The 12,326-nt window shown below is 50.1% G+C and overlaps 1 protein-coding gene across 1 annotated transcript in view; it reads left to right on the forward strand.

The window, feature by feature from the left end:
- Nucleotides 1-1,670: 1,670 nt before the first annotated feature.
- The window catches only part of ENTPD5 (ectonucleoside triphosphate diphosphohydrolase 5 (inactive)), a 326,640-nt gene continuing 315,984 nt past the window's right edge, over nt 1,671-12,326 (forward strand). Inside the window, exon 1 of the mRNA XM_069208509.1 lies at nt 1,671-1,698. The gene's annotated coding sequence lies outside the window, so the exon portion shown is untranslated. The remainder of the gene's footprint in view (nt 1,699-12,326) is intronic.

The following is a 12,326-nucleotide window of genomic DNA, read 5'->3' on the forward strand; positions in this document are numbered from 1 at the left end:
GGCCTGCCACTGGGGAGGGTGATACAAGCACAGGCCTGCCACTGGGGAGGGTGCTACAAGCACATGCCTGCCACTGGGGAGGGCGCAAGAAGCACAAGCCTGCAAGCACAGGCCTGCTACTGGGGAGGGTGCACCAAGCACAGGCCTGCCTCTGGGGAGTGCGGAAGAAGCACAGGCCAGCCACTGAGGAGGGTGATACAAGCACACGCCTGTCACTGAGGAGAGACGCGTCGTGAACTATTGTGCCCCGAACCATTCCTTTCCAGTTTAGAAACTAGAAGTGACCTCACCGGCCTCCCTCCTTCCCCAATGCCCCAACAGATGTAGACGCCAAGAGAGAAATAAGATCCAGCAGGGCTGTTACCTTACTGTATATTGAGCATTGCAAGCTCAACTATAATTTGGTTTTAACTTTGCATTCTGGTGCTCGTCATTTTGCATGCCAAACATTTCAGAATGTAGGGTAAAAAATAAAATCCTGAAGGGGTGATCTGGTTCCCTCATGGAACCAAGGCAACGTGAGGGCAGTAGATATTGAACCCCGGGCATGTAGACATTTTACACAATTCTGTGGTCTAAGCTGAAGCCCTGGAACTCACATGGGCTCTGTGTCACACTTCTTGAGTGATGTTGCCTCGCCTCTCTATTTCCTCAGAAACCATGATCATCTCCAGTGCTTTCAAGTGTATCCTGGGAGTTGCAGTGTTGGTGTAATTCCATTAGATGTATTGCTCCACTATCACACTTGGTCTCAGTGACTAAAACCAAGTTTAAAACTATAGTTTAGTCTAGTTTCAAAGCTGAATGTTTCTTTGAAATTCGAGGAATAGGATTGCACTTCACTGGGGGACGGCAGCAGTGCACCTCAAGGTAAAGGATGACAAATAATCTGTCATCCAGTGCTTCCGTGTAAAGCACTGCAAAGTTTCAGAGAAAGAGGCCCGCTAAAAGAATCCCAAGAGAGATTTATCTCTTATAGCGAAGACACAGGTGACTGGGACAAACAGGTCCTTACCATGGGAACATGAAAAGCTGAGTGGGTCTGTCAGGGTTTAAATCCGTGACCTACACGTTGCACACAGATATCTAGAACAGAGACATGAACTAACGTCAGTTGCGCACTCGGTTATGGCATGTGCTTAGAAACCAGTACCTCACAAGAAGCCAGCACTGTATATGTTAGGGTGTTATGTTTTTTGGCGGCATCTTTAAAGTTCACAGCGGGAAATCTCATTAACACACTATGAATATATATGAGGTATGCTGCAGTGGCATTGCCACTATTTGCTGCCAAAACATACACGTCACGTTATTCCGTAATGTTTCTGCGCCATGGTTTTGAAATTAAAGGCTGCACTTTAAAGTCTATGGCTCCATCCTGGGCCTCGTGTTTGGCGGGAAGGGTGCAGTGTCCATCCTCCTCCTCAGGTTTCGGCTGCAGCTGGGTTATTCTTTTAAGGATATGAACACCGGTGGGCGTCAGCACGAGCCTGCCTTGGCTTTTGTGTTCACCTGAGAAAATCCCTGTGAGAAATAACGTGACGCCGTGCTTTGGAAAAGTAGGACAGAGTGCGCTGCCCACGAGGGGCTGGGATGTCTGACGGTGCAAAGGTGAACGCTGCATATAAAGCAAGCACGGGGCATTGCTAAGCCAGTCGTACTGGTGTGGGAGGACTGCTGGGGTACAGGACACCTGAGGTGAGATTTGACCTTCCAGCGGGGGGTCGCTGGATACTTGTGGAAGGAAAGTGTTTTTATTTTCTCTAGCACACCACATTTAAATGAACTGTGTAGGTATTTCAGAATATATCAGAATTTGGAACTCAAGTGAAGCACATTTTTTTTATTTCTGAAGTATGTTGGAAAAAATTCTTTAATATGATCAAAACAAACACATACACACTAGGTTATTAGCAAAACTGTTTTCCTGAGCAAATGTAAATGTCAATTGAAAATGTGTTGTCTCCGATGGCAGTGCGCACCCACACCATGAATACTCCACTCTGCACTACTGCACTGTTCTCTGCACCACTCCACTTTACCCCCACTCCACGCCTCTGCACTACTTTACTCCACTTCATGCTACACCTCTCATCCATGTACCACTCTACTCTATGCCAATGCACTCTACATCACTCTAGTCTAAGCCACACCAATCTACTCTGCACAGCTCCACTGTACACCACTGTACTCTGCACCTCTCTGCAACACTGCACTCTACGCCACTGCACTCAATGGCAATACACTGTGCCAGTGCACTTTACTCTGTAAAATTCAACTCTTTGCCCCTGCACTCCACGCCAATCCACTGTACGACACTCAATATACTCTGCACCACTTCACTCTGTGCCACATCACTCTACTCTGAAACGATCCATTCTATGGCACTGCACTCTGCGCCACTTCACTCTGTGCCACTATACTCCTAACCACTGGACTCTTACACCAGTGTCCTCAACACAACTGCACTCTGTCAGTGCACTCTACACCACTGCACTCTACTCTGCATCACTGTCCTCTGTCACTACTCCCTACGCACCTCTGCTCAACTCCATTCCACTGCACTCTGACACTCCACTCTGCAACACTGCACTTTCTGCCACTGAACTATATCCCACTCTGCTCTGCACTACACTTTACGTCACTGCACTCTGCCAATCCACTCAACTCTGTGCCAATCCACTCTGCTCCACGCCACTGCACTTTGCACTACTCACATCAACGCCACTGTATTCTATGATGCTGAATTCAATGCCACTGTGCTCTGCAGCACTCTAAGCCAGTGCACTCTACTCCAGTCCAAACTACGCCACTCCAGTGTATGCCACTCTACTTGACTCTACATTATGATATTATGCCACTCCAATACACAACACACTCTGCCATTACACTCGACTCTACGACACTCCATGTCACTCTCCCCTTTGCCACTAACTTTTGGCCATGCTGAACAGCAGACATGCTGATGTACAAAATGGATAAAACACAAAGGCAAAGCCAATAGCTCTCGAATAGACAAGACCTATTGCCAATACTTGTTTCAACAGTTTTGACATAAATAGACATATCAGCTATGCCTGTAAGGTATTAACCAAGTGGAAACCCTAGCTGCAGCAAAGGCTAGCAGAGTGATTTAGTGCTGGACCCCTAAGAGCCTCTGAACAGTAGGCCACAGGAGGGAAGCAAGATCCAGGTTTTTTAAAATCTCTTTTGTTTGCAGTGGTTACAAATTGCCTAAGACAGCAAATGCGCTATTGCTTGCAAGACATTTTGTTTACATACGGGGAGTTTACATATGCTTACGCTGTTACTTGGAAGACATTTTGTTTAAATACAGAGTGCGCCCATTTCTTAATGTTGGTTGGCTCCATCACTCTTCTTTGCTTGCTTCCCGTTTGTCAATGCGTGCTGCTGTCACTTCCTCCTCTTGTGTTTGACCCTCTTCTGGAGCATTGCCCAAAAATGTTTGTCCTTCCACAGCTTTGATTTTGGGAACTACTTTTTTCTTTTTGTTGAAGCAATCTACAGAGTGCTTCTTTTACAGTCGACTCCCTTTCACCCTCCTTCCCCTTGTCTGTTTGTGGGACCTTCCCACCTTCCCGTTGTCTGTGTTGCTTTAGTTAGTTGTCAATGTTGCTTGTAGTCCCTCCCACCCTCCTGTTGTCCCTGTTGCTTGTAGTCCCCACTGTCTGTTTTTTTGTAGCTCCTGTTGTCCGTGTAGCTTGTAGTTAACCTCCGACCCTCCTGTTGGCCGTATTGCTTATAGGCCCTCCCATTTTCTGTGTTGCTTATAGTCCCCGTTTTCTGTGTTGTTGATATTTCACATTGTCTATGTCGTTTGTAGTATGCCTCCCACCTTCCCTTTGTCTGTGTTGCTTGTAGGCCCCCCACCCTCCTGTTGTCTGTATTGTTTGTAGTCACTCCCTCTTTCTCATTGTCCCTATTGCTTGTAGGCCCTCCCACCCTCCCCACTGACCATGTTGCTTGTAGGCCCTCCCATCCTCCAATTGTCTGCTACGTGTAGTCCCTCTCACCCTCCCATTGTCTGTGTTGCTTGTAGGCCCTCCCACCCTCCCATTGTCCATGCTGCTTGTAGTCCCTCCCACCCTCCCTTTGTCCATGCTGCTTGTAGTCCCTCCCATTGTCCGTGCTGCTTGTAGTCACTCCCATCTTCCCATCCTCCCGTTGTCCATGCTGCTTTTAGTCCCTCCCACCCTCCCATTGTCCATGGTGCTCGTAGTACCTCCCACCCTCCCATTGTCCATGGTGCTCGTAGTCCCTCCCACTGTCCATGGTGCTCATAGTCCCTCCCACCCTCCCATTGTCCAGGCTGCTCGTAGTCCCTCCCACCCTCCCATTGTCTGTGCTACTTGTAGTCCCTCCCACACTCCCATTGTCTGTGTTGCTTGTAGAATTGTACATGCAGCTTATTCCATTAACCCTCCCATTGTCCGTGCCGCTTGTAGACCCTCCCATTGTCTGTGTTGTTTGTAGTCCCTTGCACCTTCCCATCCTCCCATTGTCCATTCTGCTTGTAGTCCCTCCCATTGTCCATTCTGCTTGTAGTCACTCCCATTGTCCATGCTGCTTGTAGTCCCTCCCATTGTCCATACTGCTTGTAGTCCCTCCCACCCTCCCATTGTCCATGCTGCTTGTAGTCCCTCCCACCCTCCCATTGTCCATGATGCTCGAGTCTCTCCCATTATCCATGCTGCTCGTAGTCCCTCCCATTGTCTGTGTTGTTTGTAGTCCCTCCCACCTTCCCATCCTCCCATTGTCCATTCTGCTTGTAGTCATTCCCACCCTCCCATTGTCCATGCTGCTTGTAGTCCCTCCCCTTGTCCATGCTGCTTGTAAACCTTCCCATTGTCCGTGCTGCTTGTAGTCCCTCCCACCTTCCCATCGTCCATTCTGCTTGTAGTCCCTCCCACCCTCCCATTATCCATGCTGCTTGTAGTCCCTCCCATTGTCTGTGCTGCTTGTTGACCCTCCCATTGTCCTTGCTGCTTGTAGTGCCTCCCACCTTCCCATCGTCCATTCTGCTTGTGGTCCCTCCCACCCTCCCTATGGCCATGCTGCTCGTAGACCCTCTCATTGGCCATGCTGCTCGTAGTCCCTCCCATCGTCTGTGTTGTTTGTAGTTCACGTTGTCAGTGTCGCTTGTAGTATGCCTTCCACCCTCCTGTTGTCTGTGTTGCTTGTAGTTCCTCCCATTGTCGGTGCTGCTTGTAGTCCCTCCCACCTTCCCATCCTCCCATTGTCCATTCTGCTTGTAGTCCCTCCCACCCTCCCATTGTCCATGCTGCTTGTAGTCCCTCCCACCCTCCCATTGTCCATGCTGCTCGTAGTCCCTCCCATTGTCCAGGCTGCTCGTAATCCCTCCCATTGTCTGTGCTACTTGTAGTTCCTCCCACACTCCCATTGTCTGTGTTGCTTGTAGTCCCTCCCACCCTCCCATTGTCCATGCTGCTTGTAGACCCTCCCATTGTCCATGCTGCTTGTAGACCCTCCCATTGTCCATGCTGCTTGTAGACCCTCCCATTGTCCATGCTGCTTGTAGACCCTCCCATTGTCCATGGTGCTCGTAGTCCCTCCCATTGTCCATGGTGCTCGTAGTCCCTCCCATTGTCCATGGTGCTCATAGTCCCTCCCATTGTCCAGGCTGCTTGTAGTCCCTTCCATTGGCCATTCTGCTTGTAGTCCCTTCCATTGGCCATTCTGCTTGTAGTCCCTTCCATTGTACGTGCTGCTTGTAATACCTCCCACCCTTCCATTGTCCATGCTGCTTGTAGTACCTCCCACCCTTCCATTGCCCATGCTGCTTGTAATCCCTCCCATTGTCCATGCTGCTTGTAATCCATCCCACCCTCCCATTGTCCATGCTGCTTGTAGTCCCTCCCACCTTCCTATCCTCCAATTGTCCATTCTGCTTGTAGTCCCTCCCACCCTCCCATCGTCCGTGCTGCTTGTAGTCCCTCCTACTCTTTCATCGTCCATTCTGTTTGTAGTCCCTCCTACCCTCCCATTGGCCATGCTGCTCGTAGACCCTCCCATTGGCCATGCTGCTCGTAGTCCCTCCCGTTGTCTGTTGCTTGTAGTCCCTCCCACCCATTGTCCATGCTGCTCGTAGTCCCTCCCATTGTCTGTGTTGTTTTTAGTTCACGTTGTCTGTGTCGCTTGTAGTATCCCTTCCACCCTCCCGTTGTCTCTGTTGCTTGTAGGCGAGATCTACTCTGTTTGCCAATCCTTGTTTTATCATGTTTACGGTGCTTAGAAAGCCGGGTGGGCAATAGGTAGCGTTGTATGGAACAGGATTATAAAAGAGCCACAGGACAACCTATCCGGGACCTTGGAGCACTCACACCGGGAAGAGTAACAGCATGGGGGCTCTCTTTTTACATCTGTATTGTGGAGTAGCCATCAATAGTGCGGCTGGGAGCTAGTTGCAGAGAGCTAGTGGTGGAAGCCCGTGTACTGGAGATACATTTTTAGCACTTCATATAGCTCACGAGGTGCCTACGTTCATTAGAAGATTAGTTGCACAAAATGGCCTTGCTGGAATACAGTTTTTTTATTTTGGTAGATGACGACCTTGGCCCGAGGGCATTAGAGCACTTTAGAACAGAACCACATTAGTTACACATTGCTAAAGTTTTTTGTGTGCATGGGGAGATCAAAGAAATTGTCCGGAATCACGGGATGTTGAGCAAAGGCCATGATTTGAACTTTGTGCCCCAATTCCAAAGGCTGCAGCTCTAGACCTTTGACTGTATCTCACTGGCAGTACGCATTTCATCTAGAATGTTTCATTACCAAAAACAAACTTTAAATACGAGACATTTGAAAGTGCAAAACATTGAATAATAAAGCACAGGCGCTCAGTGCTCCGGTGATCACACAGTGAAGTGACAGAGTGAAAAATGATGTGTAGAAAGCAGAGGAAAGATACACACATAAAGAGAAGTCCTGTCCACTAGTGATCAAATACAGGCCTTAGTTTAGTTTATTTGCAGTAAGCCCCTATTGTGAGTGGCTTTTCAATTCCAAAGAGTAAGGGATCATCATCAGGACAAAATAATAGCAGTCAGAGAAACCCAAAGTTCATGGAGTATTGCCAGTCGTTCAGACACTTAGAAGCATGGAATTACCCTTGCATAGGGTCGATCAAGGGATTCATGGTTTCCTATAAGTTTGGTGAGGCAAAGACCAGAGCGGATGGGCCAATCAGTTGAAACAGCAGCTGTCTGCTGAGCAAAAGTAGCCTTAGCAGTGGTACCCAACGAGCAGAAAGTCCATTTGTTGACTACAAAAAGGTTATGTGGGAAAGGTCCATCAGGAACAATGCGCTGGTGTGGGCGAGGCTCAACAACAGTAAAAGAGACCAAGGCAAGAGACCACTAGAGGCTGGAAACTTACTCAGGCTTTTGGGGAATTAATCCCTGAACCTTGGTGTGCCATTGAGTCTTGGAGTGCTGCTGAGAGTGTCACCGGTTTAAACCCCAGCAACTTCACTCAACCATTGAGTTGAGTGACAATAGCACCGAGTAAACTCCTGAGGCATGAAGGTTGAGCTGTATGAATAGTCGTTATGTTAGATCTCATACTTACCTCGGTAGATGTGCTTAATTATGAGGGGGTGGGTAGGATAATTGTGTTTCTCATTCATTTATTGATGTACCTGGTTTGGAGGGTGTAGCTTGAGTGTGGCGAAAGTGGTAGATGTTTTGGTGTCCTGCATGGACATTAGTGGAATGCATCTGTGTTGCTGTGATTGTGATACTGTGAGCATGTTGCTGCCGTTGTGTAGCTGTGGTTATGCCAGCAATGGTGCGAGGTAAAGTGAGAGATGGGTACATAAGTGGTCTTGTTTACTATCCTTGAGATGGAATAGGTACAGCTTCTTCGGTGGGTCTGGAAAACCACACATTTAAGCAGGGTAAATGCTCTTCAAAGTCTATTGAGGGGCAGAAAAGTCACCCCTAAGAATGCACTGATTAAAGGCACCCAGGGTAAATGCTCTACAGGAGCAAACCACATAAAATGCTCTATAGGAACAACCCACATGTATACAGTAGATTACGGGTCACCCTTCTGCTTTCTTAGTCCTAGGAGAAAAAGTGTAGAATAAGAAGGCTAGAGTCCAGCTGAATCTGGGAATTGGTCAGAGATCTGCCATTTTTCATTCACTCCGTTCAGTGAGGTAGATGTCTATAGGACTGCTGTGAACATGAGACTCAAACAGTAGTGAAAGAAGGGCATTGGGACTAATGACACACCCCAGCTATAACTGGAAGTGAAATGTGGGATGGGGCAGGCGAGGGTGTGGAGTCAGACAGATTGGGGATTGCAGGTACAGTTGTATCTGCTTATTTACTGTGTACTTATTGGTAGTTATATAGCAGGAGGCAACTATCCACAAAGCAATAGTGATGTCCATGGTAGGTGATAACCTCTTAATAATAGTGTAGGTGTTGCTACTTGTTTTCAGATGTTCTTGGGTTCTGAAAGTGTAGGTGGGGTTGCTACTTGCAGACCACTTTGATTGACAGAAAGCTGCCGAATAATCACATAATTTGACATTTAGAGTAAGCCCTATTGCGTTTCTTACTGTCACAGCTAAAAGCAGATTTGTTGTTGATGGGTGCATGAATGTGCATCGAGATCTCTGCCCCCATGCTTAGGGTGCAGAAAGGTCTCTGCCTCATTCCCAAGGTGCAGGGCTGTGCATGGAGAGCTCTGCCCCATGCTCAGGGTGCAGGACTGTGCATGGAGATCTCTGGCCCGTGCTCAGGGTGCAGGACTGTGCATGGAGATCTCTGCCCCAATGCTCAGGGTGCAGGACTCTGCAGGTAGGTCTCTGCCCCCAATGCTCAGGGTGCAGGACTCTGCAGGTAGGTCTCTGCCCCATGCTCAGGGTGCAGGACTCTGCAGGTAGGTCTCTGCCCCATGCTCAGGGTGCAGGACTCTGCAGGTAGGTCTCTGCCCCATGCTCAGGGTGCAGGACTCTGCAGGTAGGCCTCTGCCCCATGCTCAGGGTGTAGAAAGGTCTCTGCCTCATTCCCAAGGTGCAGGGCTGTGCATAGAGAGCTCTGACCCATGCCCAGGGTGCAGGAAGATCTCTGACCCATGCTCAGGGTGCAGGACTGTGCAGGTAGGTCTCTGCCCCATGCTCAGGGTGCAGGAAGGTCTCTGCCTCATTCCCAAGGTGCAGGGCTGTGCATGGAGAGCTCCGACCCATGCCCAGGGTGCAGGAAGATCTCTGACCCATGCTCAGGGTGCAGGACTGTACAGGTAGGTCTCTGCCCCATGCTCAGGGTGCAGAAAGGTCTCTGCCTCATTCCCAAGGTGCAGGGCTGTGCATGGAGAGCTCTGCCCCAATGCTCAGGGTGCATGACTGTGCAGGTAGGTCTCTGCCCCATGCTCAGGGTGCAGAAAGGTCTCTGCCTCATTACCAAGGTGCAGGGCTGTGCATGGAGTGCTCTGCCCCATGCTCAGGGTGCAGGACTGTGCATGGAGATCTCTGCCCCCATGCTCAGGGTGCAGAAAGGTCTCCGCCTCATTCCCAAGGTGCAGGGCTGTGCATGGAGAGCTCTGCTCCAATGCTCAGGGTGCATGACTGTGCAGGTAGGTCTCTGCCCCATGCTCAGGGTGCAGAAAGGTCTCTGCCTCATTCCCAAGGTGGTGCAGGGCTGTGCATGGAGAGCTCTGCCCCGTGCTCAGGGTGCAGGACTGTGCATGGAGATCTCTGCCCCAATGCTCAGGGTGCAGGACTGTGCAGGTAGGTCTCTGCCCCATGCTCCGTGCAGGACTGTGCAAGTAAATCTCTGCCCCATGCTCAGGGTGCAGGACTGTGCATGTACATCTCTGCCTCAATGCTTAGGGTACAGGACTGTGTGGGTAGGTCTGTGCCCCATGCTCAGGGTGCAGGAAGGTCTCTGCCCCATGCTCAGGGTGCAGGACTGTGCGGGTAGGTCTCTGCCCCATGCTCAGGGTGCAGGAAGGTGTCTGCCCCATGATCAGAGTGCAGGACTGTGCATAGAGCTCTGTGCCCCATGCTCAGGGTGCAGGACTGTTCAGGTAGGTCTCTGCCCCATGCTCAGGGTGCAGGAAGATCTCTGACCCATGCGCAGGGTGCAGGAAGGTATCTACCTCATGCTCAAGGTGCAGGACTGCGCAGGTAGGTCTCTGCCCCATGCTGAGGGTGCAGGAAGGTCTCTGCCTCATGCCCAAGGTCCAGGACTGTGCAGGTAGGTCTCTGCCCCATGCTCAGGGTGCAGAAAGGTCTCTGCCTCATTCCCAAGGTGCAGGGCTGTGCATGGAGAGCTCTGCCCCATGCTCAGGGTGCAGGAAGAGCTCTGTCCCATGCTCAGGGTGCAGGACTGTGCAGGTAGGTCTCTGCCCCATGCTCAGGGTGCAGAAAGGTCTCTGCCTCATTCCCAAGGTGCAGGGCTGTGCATGGAGAGCTCTGCCCCATGCTCAGGGTGCAGGAAGAGCTCTGTCCCATGCTTAGGGTGCAGGACTGTGCAGGTAGGTCTCTGCCCCATGCTCAGGGTGCAGAAAGGTCTCTGCCTCATTCCCAAGGTGCAGGGCTGTGCATGAAGAGCTCTGCCCCATGCTCAGGGTGCAGGAAGAGCTCTGTCCCATGCTCGGGGTGCAGGACTGTGCATGTAAATCTCTGCCCCTTGCTCAGGGTGCAGGAAGGTCTCTGCGTCATGCTCAAGGTGCAGGACTGTGCGTGAAGATCTCTGCCCATGCTTACGGTGCAGGAAGGTCTCTGCCTCATACCTAAGGTGCAGGACTGTGCATGGAGACCTCTGCCCCATGCTCAGGGTGCAGGACTGTGCATGGAGATCTCTGCCCCATGCTCAGGGTGCAGGACTGTGCATGTAAATCTCTGCCCCATGCTCAGGGTGCAGGACTGTGCATGTAAATATCTGCCCATGCTCAGGGTGCAGGAAGAGCTCTGTGCCATGCTCAGGGTGCAGGACTTTGCGTGTGAATCTCTGCCCCTTGCTCAGGGTGTAGGAAGGTCTCTGCCCCATGCTCAGGGTGCAGGACTGTGCATGGAGGGCTCTGCCTCAGTGTTCCAGGTGCAGGACTGTGCGAATAGGTCTCTGCTCCATGCTCAGGGTGCAAGATGGTGCATAGAGATCTCTTCCCCATGCTCAGGGTGCAGGACTGTGCATGTGAATCTCTGCCCCATGTTCTGGGTGCAGGAAGTTCTCTGCCCCATGTTCTGGGTGCAGGACTGTGCATGTAAATCTCTGGCTCAATGTTCTGGGTGCTGGACTGTGCAGGTAGGTCTCAGCCCCATGCCCAGGGTGCAGGAAGATCTCTGACCCATGATCATGGTGCAGGACTGTTCAGGTAGGTCTCTGCCCCATGTTCAGGGTGCAGAATTGTGCAGGTAGGCCTCGGCCCCATGTTCAGGGTGCAGAATTGTGCAGGTAGGCCTCGGCCCCATGCCCAGTGGGCAGGAAGGTCTCTGCCTCATGCTCAAGGTGCAGGACTGTGCGTGGAGATACCAGAAAAAGAGCACCCTGCCTCATACTTCAGCATGCAGTCAGCCCCAGTGCATCATGGTAAATGCAGTACAAGTTTGTTTTTTGTCCAAAAAGTAAACTAAAGTTTTTCACTTTAGTAGGTGCAGCAAATGCTGTAAATCTCTGGACAGGTGTTTCCGGGTAAGCCCTTCATCAGCAGAGAGCAGCTTTGTCTGTGGGGTTGCTGGAAATGCTGCCAAAAGTCTTGTCAGGTTTCTGTACCACTCACTGGCACGCAGGTGCTTCAACCAGAGCTCGTCAGCTCGTTGGCTCAAGGGAGCCTTCTTAAACAGAAAAACCAGAAAGGGAGCACCCTGCCTCACACTCCAGCACGTAGCCAGCCCAGTGCATCATGGTAAATGCAGTACAAGTTTGTTTTTCATCCAAAAAATAAACTAAAGTTTTTCACTTTAGTAGGTGCAGCCATCAAAACAACTTTTTTTATTTATTATTTTTTCCAATTTTATTTATGCAAGTATCACAGTGTACATACATTTGTGCCATATGTAGAGCTTTAAACTACAACCCAACACCATATTGTGCTCCAAACATTATAACATTGGCCTAAGCAAGTTCGTAATTTTCGGGCTTGTTCGGAGTATTATCTATGATTTATATGGTTAGGTAGTACACTAATACTTATACAAATATTTGGCGTTTCTACATAACAATGGCATATTTTAGTGGTGGGCTATCCAGCTCACGTCAATACATTGCATAGCATATTCAACTTTTAACAACTAAATTGCAATACTGTAATACATTTTACTAGATACAAACGGG

This window comes from Pleurodeles waltl, chromosome 9, assembly GCF_031143425.1.
Source record: "Pleurodeles waltl isolate 20211129_DDA chromosome 9, aPleWal1.hap1.20221129, whole genome shotgun sequence".
In the NCBI taxonomy this organism is placed as follows: Eukaryota; Metazoa; Chordata; class Amphibia; order Caudata; family Salamandridae; genus Pleurodeles; species Pleurodeles waltl.